The 18,313-nt window shown below is 43.0% G+C and overlaps 1 long non-coding RNA gene across 3 annotated transcripts in view; it reads right to left on the bottom strand.

Annotated features, from left to right (window-relative positions):
• The window catches only part of LOC135304269 (uncharacterized), a 139,021-nt gene that overhangs the window by 119,972 nt on the left and 736 nt on the right, over positions 1 to 18,313 (bottom strand). Inside the window, exons 2-5 of one of the 3 annotated variants that reach the window (XR_010365707.1) lie at positions 15,629 to 15,817; positions 12,158 to 12,282; positions 11,919 to 11,997; positions 879 to 1,016 (exon numbers count right to left, since the gene is read on the bottom strand). The exons of 1 other annotated variant lie outside the window; for it this stretch is intronic. This is a non-coding gene — a long non-coding RNA (uncharacterized LOC135304269). Of the gene's footprint in view, positions 1 to 878; positions 1,017 to 6,033; positions 6,525 to 11,918; positions 11,998 to 12,157; positions 12,283 to 15,628; positions 15,818 to 18,313 lie in introns of those variants that run through there. One more of the 3 variants, XR_010365706.1, reaches the window with a different exon arrangement.

The following is an 18,313-nucleotide window of genomic DNA, read 5'->3' as shown; positions in this document are numbered from 1 at the left end:
TGGTGAATAATCCTTGTGTTTATTTTCCACCCCACTGTAGCAATCAGGGAGGGTTTGAAGAGGCTCAGGAACATTTGGAATTGCAGTTTGAATTCTGCAGCGTCCCTGCTGGTGTGGGAAATCTCCCTGACACTTCCTAATTATTTTGGACATAATTTTTTATTTTTTTTAATTTCACAACGGCAAGCTACTGACGAAAGGGGAAACTCCAGCAATTTATCTGGGATCAGTGGTTGTTTGTGCCTTTTGTCTGTCAGGGAGACCATCAGCATTTATGCCAAAAACTTCTAAAAAATGATCCCTTTAATAATTCTGGAAACAAATTACGAGCAGCAGCTTCACTCCGAGGAGTGTTGAGAGAGTTCAGCGTGGAGTTTGAGTCACCAGTGCCCAAGATAAATTCAGCAGCCTCGTGGCAAATATAATCTTAAACTGCTTTTAAAAGCAAGACTGAAGGAGAGAGGAGGTAATTTAGAAGTGAAAGCTGGTAGTGCAGGAGCTAATAATTAACTGCTGTACAAAGGTGATCTGGATCAACTCATCTGTAAATCCTGGAACTTTTAGTAAGAGTTGTTATAAATGACAAATTATGTCAAACTGCAGATACCTTCTACTTGATAACCTCAGCAATTACCATCTCACTGTAAATTCTAGGCTGATATCTTTGATTTAGCACAGAATTTAGCACTATATACATCATTAGCTTTGTAAGTTTCTCCCAAATTAATTAGCCATTAGTGAGAACAAATAAGTACAGCCAACTAATAATAAACATAACATGTGCATTTGTATATAATGCTTATATAGCCATTATTTATGTAAACATTCTTACAGTGTGTTCATCTTTAAGGAACAGGGGGAAGATAGATTTTTCTTACTTGTGAAGAAAAAGTTTCTCCAAAATCTTCAGGATTCACTGAAAAGGTGAACCATTAACAATTTGTAGGCTCCCTGGATTATGTTGTTCAATAGGAACAGTGTCAGAAAGCTGGGGACTTTTACAGATGGGTTGGAATCTGATAAAGAAAAATACAGAAAATGTGAACTTGGTAGTTCTGATACTTCAGATCTCAGCAGCTACAGGAGATTGATCTGCAAAATCCAGGCTGCTATCTTGGCATCAGCTGCTGCTATAAATCAGAGATTTTCAAATACTAGCTAGCAAGAGTAGCTGATATTTCTCACAACTGCTTTACTGGTCACGGTTTGCTAAAATTTCATAGATGGAAGAGAAAAACTTCCTGATTTTTTTTCTTCTACCCTGAAAGAATTAGGGGGGAAAAATGTATTTTTCTCTTTGTGTTTGCTGAGCACTGCCTGATGAATTATCTCAGAGCCATATTTTCTTTTTGTTACCCAAGGGTGAGGTTTGGAGGGTTTTTATTACTTATTTAAATTTGCATTGCTGTTATCAGTTGAACTTCTGAGTAATTTTACAACTAAGATAAGCCCCTCCATATCTTCCTCCGAGCCTGCTCCCTGTTAACAATTTCCCTAAAGTAAAAATATGGAGGATTTCAAAGGGGAAGGAGGGAGAAGGGGGAAAAAAAAATAGTTTGGTAAACTACAGAAGTAGCTGACAGTGCACACAGCAAACCTTGAGAGGAGAATTTAACTACAGACCATCACTGCCTGCCATGACTGCACTAAACCAGGACATGATTTACTAATTCTTCTCAAAACAAGGTATCCACACACCTTTTAAAACCCACATTCTCTTTAAGAGGGACATTTTGGGTTGAATTAACCTTTCTTGTAGGTAGTGAACATCTCTGTTGGAGATACAGGGAAAACACCTGAATTTAACACCCTCTCAGCTTTCCCAAATTGAACAGAGGAGTTAGAGCAGAGAAAGTAGGAGACAGTGGGCTGGGGCTTCTCTGCTCCTCTTCTGCACCAAAAATCAAGGGAGAGATAAACCAGATTTTTTTTTAATTTTTGTCAGAGTTTGGATGGAGCAGGACAAGGAAGCAGAAAAGAAAGGATGTGACCCTCATCCCCAACAACCACCACCAGGAGCTGCAGCCAGTCACAGAGACATTTATATTTTATGCCATTTTAAGCCTGGCCTCTCATGTATTTTTGCACTCTAACATCTGATTTCCCAGCACATGACATCAGCAAGAAGTGGAATAGATAAGTATCTTCCACCAAAACATAGTTCAGTGACCTAAATTACATATTCAGCAATGGGAACGCTGCGAGTCCTAAATCTCAGAACCATCTCTCTGGGATCAAAGGCTGTTTCTGCTACAGCAGCACTTTTGGGATGAGGAGTGATCCCTTCCTGAACTCAGTCTCCCCTCTCTGCTTCCCAAGATCAGCCATAGCAGCACAATGGGAAAGGCAGTAGAGATATAAATAAATTACACAGAATCCATTAATTAACAGGCAAACTTTGGATGTTTTCTTGTGTAAGAATAATGCAAACATCAGGGCATTATGTTCCTTCTCTGGGTTGGTTCCTTTAGAACTGTAATTAAATCATAAAACACACTTTTGAATAAGTATTAATATATAAATTCACTCCTGATTCATCTGAACCTATACTGCTCACTTCAAAATGTGCAGCATATTATTACAGTTAATCACTTAATTATTAGCTAGTGTTGGGCTTTTCTCCTTTCAAGTCTGAAGATGTAATGCACTAAAAATAACATTTTCAGTGGACGTGAAAGACAAGATCCTGGCCTCCACCAACGCCTCTGATATTAAGATACTGAATTTATCCACCAGGATTTTGGAAACATTTAGTGCTGTCCCAGCCAAGTCAGTAGGTTTCTTATCTCTGCAAGATGTCAGAGGTACAGGAGAGGGGGTTTGGGGTTGTGCTGTTTAATTCCCCCGGCCCTGGTGATGGGCTTGGTGGATGCCCCAGGACAAAAGGCTCACGACTGACCAAAAGGAGCTTTTCCAGCTCAGCTCTGCAGATTTTGGGCCACCAGGTCAGTAAAACAGACCATGGAATGTTGGTGATTCCCAGCCTTAAATCACAGACTGATGCCAGCCCATGCTCTACCTGCAGACTCAGGGCAAAAGCCTCGATGAGGAAACTGGATGGAGCAAATGTTGCTTTATTTTAATTTTAGACCATATTTCTTTTTAACATCTTTCTGTCTCTTGGTCTTGTTGGTTTCATCTTACAGGAAATATTTGGTCAGTAGGGAAGTGTCTGATATTTTCACTCAGCCCTGAAGCCCAAATTCTCTGCCCTCTCCCCATCCAAATCTGTGGTAATTAATTACACAGCTAAAACCTCAACTGCTCTTCCTTTGCTGGAGCCAGGCAGTGATTCCCACTACCCAGAGCTGCTCCCAGACACCACTTCAGTGCCAGCAGCTCCAACCCGTTCTTGGCTGGGAATTGCCTTGCCAGGGGAAGCTCTGCAGCATCCCATCCTCCCTGCCAAAGTAATTGGGGCCAGGCAGGGAGTACCCAGCACTCAGGAACCTGGGACTGCACGTGCCACTGCAAAGAGAAAATCAAGTGTTGCAGCCATTAGTGAGTTGTCATTAATTGTTCTCCTGGCGAATGGATGAATGAGGAATCTTACAGGGAAGAATTCCCATCTTCTCCCAGTAATAATTATTTCTGCCAGCCTGACAAGATATCTCAAACCAGGAAATCCACACAGAAGGGAACAAATCCCTGTTTTATTTTGAGTGCTGTTTAGGCTTGGATGGCACTTCAAGCATGTGCCATGGGTTCGGTGGGAACTGCCAGGAGTTTTATCCCCTGGCAATTAGTTCTCATGCACAGCCCTTCTGACACAGGATAAACAATTGAATAAAGACTCTTCTGCATTATAAAAAGCCCAATTCTCAGCTATGACAGCCCTCAGATCCCTGGAAACTCCCTGTCCAGTTCAAAAAATCTCAAGCTGAATGAGATACAGCAAAATAAGCAGAAATTCCTTAGTCAGCAGTTTAACTTTTATTACCAACCAGATTCTCCCCCCTCAGTTTAACAGAGAAGGATTTGTAGCCCTCACTTTAGGGACAAGACAAAGAGCCTTTTTTGGGTTGGGAGCACCCTACCCCCAAAGATCTGCAGTTATTGTGGTTTTTTGGATGGGAATGGTCCAACTTTTGATAATTTTCTTGGAATATGCTAGTTAACAGATCAAAGCTGCGGCCCTAGCTGATGTTCAGGTGAGTTTTCCAAGGGCTCTCTCCATCAGCAAAGCACAAAGATCCACATGTGACACTTCATCTGGTTTTTGCCCCAACAAAGAGGAAACACCAGCTGCTAGTGAATGCCAGCAATGTAAAATACTGGGGAAAGAGCTCTCCTCACCTGAATATTTCACGTTAAAAATGAATTAGGAGGTGAAACCAATAGGTCAAAAGTGTAAAAATCTCCCCTCTGAGCACCTGCTTGAGCAAACCCTGGGCCAGGCAGGCAGAGAGATGATGTTTTATTGTTTGTGGCCTGCTGTAAGAGTGTTCCAGGGAGCTGCAGGCCCAAGGAAGGGCATCCAGCACCCATGTGAAGGACGTGTGTTTACAGCTATATTGAATATTGATCTATGCATACTCCACCGGCAATAAACTTCTTAATATGTACTTGAAAATCCCAACTCATACATCCTCCCCGTGAAGGCTCAAGGGCAGGGGGAGGTCTGATTGTTCTGTAGAAGTGAAATTTCTTCTTGTGTCTGTTGAACAGACAGTTAAACAGGGCGTGATACATGATCTGCCCTGAGGAGGGGAAAGCCAAGACCAATTCTGCAGGCTGGTAAAACCTACAATAACAACTATTGTGCATTGCCGAAATATAAAATGGATGCACAAATTTGTTTTCAGTTCAGCACTTATTCTAAAAATGTTTTAACAACTACTGTGAGAAAAATATTTTTTTTAAAAAGTCAAGAAACTACCCCAAAAAACCCAACCCTATGAAGTGTTTTGACTTGCAAGTGCATGAAGAGCCCACCACAGCTTTATATTGATGTACAGGAAGCCTAAAGCAAATCCAAGATCTTTAATACTAGCTCTGCCCCTCCAGTTCAGAAGTTACTGTATAACCAACTCTTCCTGCCATTCCTTGGCCCTGGGAATCAGCACTAATAAATGTCAAGAGCAGGACTGACCAACTTCCATCTCTTATCAAAGGGCAATGGATGCGGTGCCTCAGGTGTCACTTTGGTGAGATTTTTCATCAAAAATAGTAAATTATGTAAAATCCTGTGCACATGCCTTTTACTGCAGGGGGTTTTATACCTGGGAAGGTTGAAGATATTGAAGTCTTGCAAGTAAATTCAGACATTTGTTTCCATGCTGACAAACTCCAATCACATTTTTCACTCTTATCCAATTAAAGAAATGGGAAAAAAAGCTTATTTTCTTTCCAGTCCCCCCTGCAGCATCCCTGGTAACTTAAGAGCAATTGCAAATCCACAAAAGCAAAGTATCACTCCCTGTATGAGACTTACTAGGAAAAAAAACCCCTTAATTTATTGAGTTGCTTCTTCTTGCATGTGGATCTTCCAGGAAACAACATAGAACACATCAAAACTGCACACATACAGAGACTCCTGCTGACTTGTATCTCAAATTTGGCAACACCCTCTTAACCATCAATTTATCACTAAGCTGTCACAAAATGCATTCCCATTAATTTCCCAAAACTACTGTGGGAGTTGGGTCTGGGTGGAGATGAATCTCCAGCTGCACAACCTCCCCAAGCCAGATTTAGCATGAGAGGTGCAACCTCCAAGCCAATTTCCAAACTTCTGGTGACTTTGGAATAAGAATGGAAATAGGGAGACGCCAACATGAATTCTGGCACATCCAGAGTGAATCCTACAGACTGATCAAACATTTTGATTTAACATTTCCTCCACCACCTCTCCTAAACCCTCCAGCTAAACATTATTGGGAGTTTACTTCATCTTTCTTAGTCACTCCCTAGAATATTTCCCCTTGACAAGAGTTGAATTCAGGCTCCAAGAAGCAGGAGCTTCTGGATTTGGATTGGATCCAAGGATTTGGATGCCTTGGTCCATCGTTTGTGGTCAGAATCCTGCAAATCATGGGAATAGCACAGGAAGAGGAGCTGGGACATCCCCAGGACTCACTATGCTTTGATATCCATGGACATCCACTTTGACAAAGTTAATATTCCCAGTCTTTCCCAATCTTTGTGCTTCCACAGTTTTTTCCTGCCTTTGACACCATTCCCAAATAGACTTGGTGTTTTGGCTCGTGGGCAGTCACACCTGACACAGCTTGGCACAGCCACAGCAAAAATCGAAGTTTTTGAAGCGCAACGTCAAAAACGCGACTTGAGAGGGAACAGAATTCATTCCTGGGAGTCACACCCTCCTGCCTTTTCTGAGAAACTATGACAACAGGAGAAAACAAATGCTGGGAAAAGCATGGAGAAAAACAGGATGTCTAATTCCTGCCTTAAAGTGCCGTGCTTAGGTTGAGGTCAGCTCCAATGGCAGAACACGATGATGGAACAAGTTGACCTTCTCTGGCATAGACATGATTTCTCAAGCAAATTAACCTTTTTCTCACCTACAGACAGAACAACAAAAACAAAACAAACAACCCATAAATCAACCAGTAAACCTGTTATTTTAGAAAAGACAGAGTGGTGAAGTAAATTCTTCCAAAATGCCCTTACATCATTCATAGAGACAGAAAAACAATTACAAAGCAAATCAGATCCTTTCTTTAATTGATTGCACTCAAGTTGTTTCCTCGAGTAGAAATGTTGCCAAAAGAAAGAAAGTAAAAATCAACGAGTATTTCAATTCCAGGCATCAGTGAAAACATAACTGCCTCTGGATTGCTGGATTGCTTTCCAGCAGTTTATACACTACAGGAAAGATTAAAACAGTCCCTGTTAATCCCTTCCAAAAATGAAGCTTCAAAATGTTGCTTTGGATTATTACACAACCATAAAAGATCATTAAAAATGCAACATGGAGTTTTGAAGAGGGTGTTTGGTTTTTGCTATTTGGGAGTTTAAAACTCTTCTTTTAGCAATAAGGGGAATAGAAGAGTTAGAGGAAAGCATCAGGTTCAAAAAAAAAACCCAACCAAAACCCTCTTGTCACATCTGTCATCAACCCTGGCCATGCCCTACTGACAGAGCTTCAGCAGGAGCTGGAATGATCTTATTCCACAGTGGTGACAGCTCTGGAACCCAGGCAGACCCAGGATAAAAGAAGCAAAACCAAATTAAAGACCTGGGAAGCCTGACTTTTTTCACATTTAGCACTAAAAGCAAGGTCAATCCATGCTGATGAGGAGTGCTGCACTTGTTCAGTTATTGATGATGTATTAATTCAAAGTTTTTGCCCAAGCTTTAGTTTGGTGAGTCCAGGTCCAGCTTTCAGCTGTCACTGTCCCAGCACATCAGTCCAAACACCATTGAAAATATCCTCACACACTCCCTGAAAAAAGGTTATACTTGGACCTATATAGTGCTTCTCTGTCCCTGCTGCAGATTTTCCTGGGTCAAACCTTCACTTAATGCAAACTCCACTGTCACAGCACCTGCCCTGTGCTGCAGAGCCATGAAGATGAATTGCCCTGGTTTTGGAGCTCATAACATTGCTGTGCCACCATTGTCACCTTCCAGGAGTGCCAGAGCTCAGCAATGGGGAAGAAAGAAAATGGATTGAAGTCAGGATTCTTCATCATTTCAGATTCTAGGAGTTCAAACTGTTACAGCAACTTGCATCCCTGATTAAGGGTGCTTCCCTGGGAGGGCTGACATTCCCATCCCTCTGGCTGAGGGGATACAGCTCTGGTGCCCAGAAAAGCAGCTCTGGAGAAAAACCAGCTCTTACCCCCATGGCCCTCCACTGCAAGTCAAAATTCTTATCATGATCTGTCCAGTCTCTTCCCATAACTTGCTCAAGAACTCGTTTTCATTTAGTGTTCCCTGTTTTTTCCAGGTAGAGCTCCTGGCCCCTCATCTCACACAAAACCTTTCCAACTCTCCTACCCTCTGCCTTGAGTTTCTTGCTCTGCTCTTCCAAATAATGCAGGGAAGGGATCTGGATTGAAAACCTACTGAATCACCTGACACAAAGTGGTCTAATGCAAAGTGCAGCCAAAGCCAGAAGCACTTTCACTGTGTCAAGGCCCCAAGTGCAGCTCTCGGGGTGCTTTGGCCAAGCTGGGTGTTGAACTAATGACTGAACAAATTCCCAAGCAAAAGCCACCAGAAAGTGCTAATCCTTCTCCTGGAGAAAGTTTATCATGCTGGGGTTAGGTTACAGCCATGGCAGAGAGACCAGATAAATCCTTTTAAATTATATTCCACTAAATGATTATCCATTAAGTGGAAGAGGTATCTTCTGCACTAAAAGCTTTGCTACTCAATAGAACTAATGACAAATTAAAGCTGACCGTGTAAATAAGCAAGATGGGAGCTGATCTGATTTTGCACTTTACTGAAAAAAGGGACAGATTAATCAATTCAAATTCACTACAGAAATATTTATTGTGAGACCCAACAGTTACAATTAGAGCTTTCTCCCCCTCCAAACAAACACTTATTTGTGAAGAATATTTTTCCAGTTTGAACAGAAAGCACAGGTTCTGATTGCAAGCTTCCACTTGAGATTAAATACCAAATAAATAAAAAGAGATTTAAGTTGTTTTCATTTAGCACAAGAAATATTCCTTCTTATTTTTGTCAGCTGCCTTTCTGGGAAAAAAGGCAGGAGGTGGAAGACAGAGAAAGCAATGAAGGTAAAGGCATGTTTTCATGTTGCACTTTATAAAAATTTAACTACACCCAGGTATCTCTTTTACTGTGCTTGAAAGTATTTCTGAAAAGCACTTGGCATTTCAATTTTATTTTTCCAAAACACATGCACTCAATTTATGATAAACAAATGTATGTGATCATTACAGAGATGGGGAAAAAAGAGCATTACAGGATAAAAAGCTTAATAAGCCATGACATTGATGAGGTCAATTAAAGTCAGTATTAAATGTGTTAATTACATATAATACAAGAACTAGATAAAGATATGGAAGAACAAGACAAACACACTCAAAGTATCCACCCTGACAGAATTTTATATGCATTGGGAATTTATGTGGGTATAAAGAAGTGCTTTCAATGGGAATAACCTTCAGGGGTTTCCTGAAAATAGATTTACAGGTCTAGAAAAGTCCAGGGCTCATCCAGAGTGTTTCAAGACTTCTGCTGATTAACATGAAGACTTTTTGCTGAGCAATCCAAGTTGGTTGTTTTTTAAGGAAATTTGTGGAAGTACCAGAACTGCAGCACTTGAGCCCCATGTCCCAGCTGCTCAAAATCAGGCAGATGCTGAAATGTTCAGCTGGGATCAAGTCAAGGGGAAAGACAAATCTGAAGAGGGGGAGAGGATGTGAGCAACACCTGGGGATCTGGGGAAAAATAATTTTTTACTGTGCAGGGGGTCCCACCATGTATTTTTTCCCTCATCTGGAGTATGTCTGGGAAGAAGGTGGCTTTTTGTGAGGAATAATTCCTGAGCAAGGCTCCTGCACCAGCAATTATGAGTGGATGCGAGTGTGGGGGAGACTCTGGGCTCAGCCCTTAAGGATTTCACCAGGATTAATGTTCAACCAGAAGTTAGAAAACAAGTAGATTAGATTTTAGCAGAGCAAAGTTGGGAGAGTAAGTGCAGGGTGAAATTCAACATGATAAAGCTGGGGAGAGAAAGGACACAGAGGAAATAGAAAGTGTTCAAAGATAAATTAATGTATGCCCGGGGGTTGTGTGTGCCACCTCCCAGTAATTGCACAGGGAATGTTCAAGTTGTTTTTTCTATTTTTTTTCCCCTGTAAAGCCAGTGTGAAGGAACATCAAAATGTAAAAGTAATCAACAGTGGAAGAAAAGGCAGACACGAGTTATAAAACATCAAATACAGAGCAGGGTTGGAACAATTGCATAATGAAGTTGAGAGCATAAAAAGCGATAAGAAAAGCAAAGGCAGCAAATGAAAAGAAACTTTACAGGGAGGTAAAATAAAATTAGAACAGTTTTCAGGTCCAGGGAGGAAACAAGAAGCTGGAAAAGCAGCCCAGGTACCTGCCAGAGTCAGGACAAGGTGTTACCCAAAGAAGTGGCAGTGCTAAAAACCTAAAATATTGCTCTGTGATTTGGAAAGTAACTAAAAGTGAGACCATCTCACAGAAGGCAGCATGGAAGAAATAAATCCCAGAGAGCTTTCTGTCCTTAGGAGCCCCCAGGCAGCTCTTGGGCAAACACCAGAACAAGGTGAGCTGGTCCTGAGGATCAGGAGAGAGGAAAACACAACCCTTGGACAAGGTCTCCCAGCCTGGGTGAGCCCAGGCAGCCACCACCATCCCTTAGAGCCCTGCCAGAATTCCTGTGCCACATCCTCTCCCCAGAGGGTCCTGACATGGAGCAGGCCCCAGAGAAACAGCCCTCAGAAAGGACACAAGAAATATCACTAACTTTGGAAGAAAGAAGCTGGAATTTGGCTGCCCTGACAATTACCAACCCCAGCTGGAAGGAGCACAGGTTGCACTGCACTCTGAAGTCACCAAGTTCCTCCCTCATGGAAGACTTTGCAGTTCCTGGACTAATTCATGTCACCCCCAGGTCAGGCAGACCTTTCCTATGTCCCAAGGATGTAATAATGTCACTGCAGATCCTGGCCACATTTTCCTCCTCAGGCCTTCCCAAGGCAGAGCCAGGTGGAGCTTCCCAAGGACACAGAGGAGTTTGCACAAGTTCCATCCCCAAACCAGCCCAGGACAGCTCTGCTGCAGCCCCACATCAAAGGGGGCCTGAGCTGCACATGGGGGATGAGGGTGTCTTGTGTTTTCTGTTGATAACAGAACATCCTTTGGCTCAACACTATTTTCAGCACCAGAGCTTGAAGGACACATTCTCCCTGAATTTAAGATGCTGGTTCCACCTTTCCTTCATGTAGTCTATTAAAGTGAGAGTGTACACTGAAATCCTCACCAGTCATGGGGACTGAAACACCAGTGACAGATTCAGACAACCAGGGACAAATGTTTCACCCCGGCTCCCTCCACAGTTCAACCTTTCTGCTCATCTAAAACAAATATTGTTGGGTTTATGTTCTTCTTGGGTAGCTAAAGCACCATCAGAGATGGAAAGCAGAAATAGGACAGAAGAGGTGGTAGGCTTTATAGAATCCCAGGATGGTTTGGGTGGGAAGGGACCATCAAGCTCATCCCATCCCACCCCTGCCATGGGCAGGGACACCTTCCATTCTCCCAAGCTGCTCCAAGCTCCATTCAACCTGGCCTTGGACACTGCCAGGATCCAGGGGCAGCCACAGCTTCTCTGTGTTCACTGGGCTTATTTAATATTCCTTACAAAACCCACCTTCTTCTCAGACACACTTTATTATTTGACTTTTAGCTGGTGTTCATCCTCTCCTGCTTATGGATACAAATTTTTTTTCCCTACAGAGGTGCAAGGGCAGTTTAGTCCTTGTGGGCATGTGGGTTTGCATTTTATGTGTCAAATAAACACATTAGCCCCAGATATGGTTCAAACACTCCCCAATGCAGTTCTCTGAATATCCCCATCCCTCCCTCTCTGCAGACTGTCCTGTGCCAGGCTTTGCAGGGAGGGATGCTGAACTGATTCCAGCACTTATTCCCAAGCACAGTGTCTGCTCCATTATTCTGCCACAAGGAAATAGCAGGACACCAAACTAACCAGAATTTGTGTTTCTCAAGTTGTCTCTGTTGTACTTTGAGCCTTAAGGTCTTAAAAATTAGAGAAACACCATTCAGTGTATTGGTTTTGAGGCATTTCAATGACTGAAGAGAACCAGGAGGCAGCTGCAGATATTTTGTACCATATTAATATTCCTTTGAAGCTGTAAATAAACAGCAGCTCTTTTACCTCATATGATTTCCCAAAGGAGAAAAAAAGAAAAATAAACTACCTGGTCCAAGAGTTCTGCATCTCGCTTTCTGCTGCCACTAGAGGGAGAAGCCTATTCCTGGGATCCCACGGCTTCTAGGCTGATTTTTGGAATAGAATGGGAATTATTTCCATTACAGGAAAGAACGCTTGTCCCTCTGTGATAAGCAGGGATAAGGCAAAGGGAGAGCCTCTAAATTGAAGTGGGATAAACATTTCCTCCCCCCACTCTCAAATAAACTCCAGTTACAATCCTCAAACCTTGTGAATTTGAACACTGCTGCAATTGTTCTTCTTTGTTGGAACACAAATCCTTGCACTGTGTTTACTCCCGTTGCATCCAGGGCAGAGGAGGCCAAACAGGAAGAAAGGAGAATACTGCGTTCCTATCAATACAGGGACAAAGGATGTTTTCTAGTGGCTTGAACTAATTCTGATTGAAAAACCATAAAATTTTCAATCAGCTGTAACGAAATACATTGTGGGCAGGAAAAGATCCTAAAGTAGCATTTAAATAACTAAAAATCCTACAATTCTGGATTTGCACTTGTCTTGTTCTAATGCAACTTCAAGAATCATACTGATGAATATTTCTTGTGCCACTACATTTTAAACATTTGCACTAATAATGATTGCTTTGGATAAGTGTCCACAGCAGTGGCACAGTCATTTCACTGCTATGGAAGATGTTGCAAAACAGCCTCAAATGTGGATGCAGAAAACATTAGCACCTTCCCTAAATATGAAATGTCTCAGACATGCAGAGCAACCCCCAAAATCTGCTTTCAAACACAAGCTGCTGGTGGTCAACAATGTGCAACCAGTCCTGGCTTTGTGACACTGATGAACATAAGAGACTTAGAGGGTAAAAAAGTCATTTTTCCAGACACTGAGGCACTTTGCAGGCTCAGGGCTTGGCCACATCTCTTCTGGGATACTCATTGTCCTTGTTCTTGCCAACAAAAAGAGCAGCAAACCTGGTCCTTAAGGTCATCAAGGATGAAACTGCCAGTCTTAGACTTAAACTGCAGGTGCAAATATCACCATATTCCTAGGATAATCCTAAAGGATTCCTTCCTGTCATTTAAAGAGTCTGAAAAGTGGCTAAATCCACCTAAATAGGAAAACCTTCCCATGGTTCAGCTGTCCCAACCTCCTGTTGCAGTAGCCAAGGTTAGCAAGTTATCCTTGCTACAACCCCTGCATTTAATCCCAAATATATAAAAGCATCCTGCCTATGGTTTTAACTGGAAGAATATCAGTCCCCACCTGCTCTTTTGTCACTGTCTTACAGCCTGGACACAATTATCTTGGATATTGTTCCTCACCAACACACTCAGCCTAAATTCTGCCTCTTCTCATCATGCACTAAGCAGGAAAACTAGTCATTCCAAATGTAATTCCAATTTTCTGACAATTAATAATACAATTTTTTAAAAGCAAGATGAGCAGTGCAACAGAGGGCTCCCAGGCTCAGTGCAGGGCTGCCACTGAGGCTTGGAGAGAAGCACATCCTCTCTCATCAGCTGAAAACCTGGGGAGCCAAAGCATCAACTACAACAAGTTTTCTTTTCCTGGTGCTTTACTTGATGTTTTTTCAGACCAGCTGCAGTGCTTTCCTCACTGAATGGGAGGTCACTTCAGCACTGTTTCTGTAAAAGGGGCTGGAATCTCAAATTGGTGTTAAAAGTTCAAACTCATGACCCATCACATCTACAGTATTTTGTTGTCATTGTTGTGAGAGTGACAGGGTTTGGGATTTAAAAACTGCAGCTATATTTGTATGATCCAAGTGATTTTCTTCTCCTGTGATGATTTCATAGCAGAAAGCTTAAGACAACATTCCAGATTTTCCACCCTTTGGTGTGCATGTGTCTATGTACATGCACACATATACAGAAAATAGAAAACATTCCCCAGTAAGTTTTCCTTTCTGAAAGGATTTTCACCAGCCTTGCAGAGTAGCAGCATATGCAATATGTGTGTCACTCAAACATTTCCCCCAACTGCAAAGTTTGTGTCAAAATCTGTTCTGAAACAACTCCACAACGTGCACTTCACATAACCCTGAGCTGCAGGTTAGGCTCCCCTTTAATATGAAATATTAAGTGAGCTCATAATAGCTAAATCACTCCATTGTCATCGCAGCACTAACCCAGGTTGGCAGAGCTCACGCTCCATGATGTCACCATTTATACCTTGCTGCAGCTGCCAGCAGAGCCCAGTTTGCATAAATTAGCTTTGATCGATGAAAAGTGTTAACATCTTTTATTTTTACCTTGGAGCACACTTGGAATGATCTTTTTTAGTGTTTTAAAAATGCATATGGGTGGCTTGAGTGCCAGGTTAGAATATATTGCAGTGCCAGCCACAGGAGAATGGGCAGTGCACTGGAAGTTGGAGGCATTGGGGACAGCAAACACCCCTGGCCACCAGCAATACCTTGATAACATCCAAAAAGCCACCTTTCAACTTGCAGGTTAGAAAGACTTTCAAAGCCAGCCCTGAAATAGCAAGGACAGCTGTAGGATGGATTTCACCATCCCTCCACACATTAAACCCCATCCCACTTTGCATCAACTCCCACCGAAATAAATAACTCCAGAACCACGCAACATAAATAACAGCAGAATGGTTTGGGGGGGAAAAAATCATCTCTCCACCTTCTAAAAATAGCTTCCTTTTGGCTATGCTGCTCCTTTATGTCTTTCCTTGAGAGAGCAGGATGAACAGAATACTGATTGGGATTCACTGGCAGAGGCAGCCTCAGGAGCTGCATTAGAGGCACATTTCTCCCTGAACCTGCTGGTTTTCAGAAGGAGAGGGTGTTTTCCATCTCCTTTTCCCCAAGGCTGGCTCTGTGGCTGCCCATTCCCTGTTCCTCTCTATCTCAAGGCTGTCTCTGCCCAAGAGGTGCCATGGGGTGTCTGAGATTGCCACACCAAATCCAGCACAGCCCCAGAACTCCCTCAGCCTGCATGGAACTCTCAGAAGGATCTACAGACATCTGTGGAAGTGCAGGTTTATCCACCCAGCCTTCCACAGCCGTTCCCTGGTCAGCTCTTACCATCAGTTCTTACATTCACAAATGTTGTGGTCAAACCTCACCAGGGTTAAGCTGAGGACTCCCATCCTTGCTCTCTTCCATTCCCAAATCCCAATGGATCAACCAAAACCTCCTTCACATCAGCAAGTTCAAGCTTGGTCGCACTGAGCTCACACAAATTATGGAATCGCAGAATAGTTTGGGTTGGAAGGAATCTTAAATACCAACTAATCCACCCTGCCATGGGCAGGGACACCTTCCACTGTCCCAGGTGCTCCAAGTCCTGTCCAGCCTGGCCTTGGACACTTCCAGGGATGGGGCAGCAACAACTTCTCTGGGCAACCTGTGCCAGAGTCTCACACCCTAAAACAAGATCTACTCCACTGCTCAAGAGCTTTGCCCCAAAACAGAAGAGATTGTAAAGAAATATTTCAATTTTCTTTTTTTTACTATGTACCAGATTCCAAAGGTATTTGGAAGGGGAAATCCTCTCCCTCCTCCTTGGGCTGAAGCCACAGAGACCTGGGATGCTGCTGGGATTTCACCCAGGGGCTGTGAGCAGATAGAAGGTTTGCTTTCCATCCAACTCCTCCAGGGGAAGAGCTCAGGCACCCAAAATTCCTTCTTTTCCCACATTGCCATGTTTTTGAAAACCCCTGAAACACACTGAAACGAAGGCAAAATACCTGTGCTGGTGGTGTCTGAGCTTCACAGGCTGAGGGGAGCGATGGGAGTCGAACACACACAGCCAGATAAATGCAGAAGAGGTCAAATCAAAGGCTATCCCCATCCAAGGTTTATTTCAGGACCCCTTCTCCAGCACGACGAGGGGAGCCCCAGCGCTCTCAGAACCAAGCTGTTCCTGCTATTGCTGGCTAGGGACAAAAAGCACACTGCTGCTAACCTCTTACATAAAGTGAGCAGGCAAACAGCTGAATTGCTGACCCCACGTGGCCTTTTCCCCAGGATTTGTGGGTTTGCACAAAGAAGCCAACATTTTACATGCAGCCCTTGATGGAGCTTGGAATTGTGCAGAAACCCTGTTTGGAGTGCACACTCTTAACCCAATTGTTTGTGTACAATGTTCCTCCTCTCTGATGCCAAACACTGGAGGTCTCTGGGTTATTTTTTCTATTTTTATTTTATTTTTGTTAAAGCTGCTTGGTCATACACAACTTTGAGTGCCTGCATATACCTCCACTGCCATTAGTATTGCAATATAATACAAGTCTGCTGTCAGGCATGATTTTTTTCCCAGAATCTGTCCTTTCTTTCAGCTGAGCACTCAGAGCTCACTAGATATGAGCTCCAAAATTATTAAACACTTCTTGGCTCCGAGTTTTCTGTGCAGGCAGAGATATATATCAGGTTTATTTTGTGAGTGGGAGATACTTAGCAAGAGCAGTTGACTCAGTCTGCGTTTTGAGTAAACAATTCTCTTCATCTTTACATGCAAATTGATTGATTTAAGATTTTTGGAGCCTTTTGTCAATTGCTAACAGATATAAAACATTCAGAAGGAAGTGCCACTTCCCTTTGAGTGGTGAAAAAACCTCAGGCACGAGGTGCCAGCAGCTCCTCTCATTAAGCCAGGGGCTGCACTGACTCTGCCTGCCCAGCAAATCCCAGTGCCTCCAGCACTGCCCCCATCAGATCCATGAAAACCACTTGAAAGCCTGCGCTGCAGCAGGGAAGCTCAAGGAGCACACACTCCCCCTTCCCTGTGCCCTGCATGTTTAAATCATCCCCGAGCAGTCGAGTCTCACACCTCGGAGGATGAGAAAGTGCAAGTGATCCGAGAGCCCGAGTGGTGGATTGCACAAGGGGAGGATGAAAGCAGGGAACACCACAATGCCCGGATTCAACAACAACAAAACAGCATTGAGGCATCCCAGCACAAAAATCCCCATTGTACATTTGATTTCCAGCCATCCCAGCTCCAAGCTGCTAAAAACTACAGGATAAACCATTCCCTCCTCTCCAGCCATCCCAAATCCAACCTTGGTGTTTTTGTTTTAATTCAAAGACACATTAATTGTTGTGAAGGCACAAAGTATTACCTGGAATAACACTTCAAATGCAAATTAAGGGCTGTGTAAAATTATTGTAGTGCAAGAGTACCATGGTTTATTAACAGCAGATTTGCAAGGTTAATTTTCAATTATGTATTTCTTATTAGTTTTCTAGCTGTCTTGCTATTATTAAATTTAAAGAGGAAGATACTTTCAATGTGTCCAGCTTCTGTGGCGTTATTACTGATAATTATTCCTATTTTCCAATTTGTGTTACTCTCATGTCTTGCAAAATTTGTAATTAATGAGCAAATAATTATAGCAGCACTTACTAGAGCTGCTTTAGTTAAAGCTGTGTCAGCTTTTGTATTAGGATCCCCATTTTTCAAGGGTTTATAACTCAAGCATAAAAATTCACTCTGGGCAGAGCCTTGTCATAAGAGCTGTCTGCTGAGTGTGATTTTTTGTTTTTAAATATTTCTAAGCAGCATTATTTAGGTTTTTTTCTTAAAGTTATGGACATTTTAATATAGCTGAAAACTTCTGAGGGCATTAAGTGTGCAGCACTCTGTTTTCCTATGCTCCAACGTCTTGGAAGTAAAGACATTTTACTATAAGGTGAAGGCATTCACTTTTGCAAATAGGAAACAAGATGCCTCAGCATCTCCAAAACCCAGAACTGGGTTTTTAATGCCTGGTGGTCATTAGCTTTAGAAAACAGACACAGAAGAGAGCTTGACATTCAGGGATGTTTGCGCTGATCCCACCCAGTTAAAGCATTCAGGCACTGCCTCAATTAAGGCACACGAGTGGTCCTTAGGAGTCAACAGGGCTGGCCAGGCTCTCTGGGATGCCCAAAGCATTCACTGCCCAATTCAGCAGAACAAAGCTCTGCTTTTGAGGGAGTTTTGGGCTGTCCCCATTCACTGCCACCGCTGTCCACGCGCCTGGGAACGCCGAGCACCACGGGATCTCTCCTTCAGGATGCTGAGGGTCCACGGGGCTTAAACAGCTCAGCACCTCTCAAGGAGGTGCTCAGAATCCCACAGGGGCCTGGCTGGTGCCAGTTTACAATTTAGCACTAAGCCACACTTCTTTTCTTTTGTGTGGAAGAAGAAACCCCAAGGGAAAAGCAGCAGATCCCAGCACACCCAGGCTGGCTGTACACATTTGGCCATAAAATGAAATTGGAAATTCTAGTACAAACATTCTGCAAAATTTAGGCTCTACAGGAGAGCCTGTCACAGCTGCCTCGTCCAAGAATTCCCTGTGGTCACTCATCCAGAAACACTGGACACATTTCTCCATCACTCCTGCTCTTCTGCACCCTTCCTCCTGCAAAGGGCCTTGGAGCAGCCA

This window comes from Passer domesticus, chromosome 7 (assembly GCF_036417665.1).
Source record: "Passer domesticus isolate bPasDom1 chromosome 7, bPasDom1.hap1, whole genome shotgun sequence".
In the NCBI taxonomy this organism is placed as follows: Eukaryota; Metazoa; Chordata; class Aves; order Passeriformes; family Passeridae; genus Passer; species Passer domesticus.
This window is presented reverse-complemented; position numbering and strand designations above follow the sequence as displayed.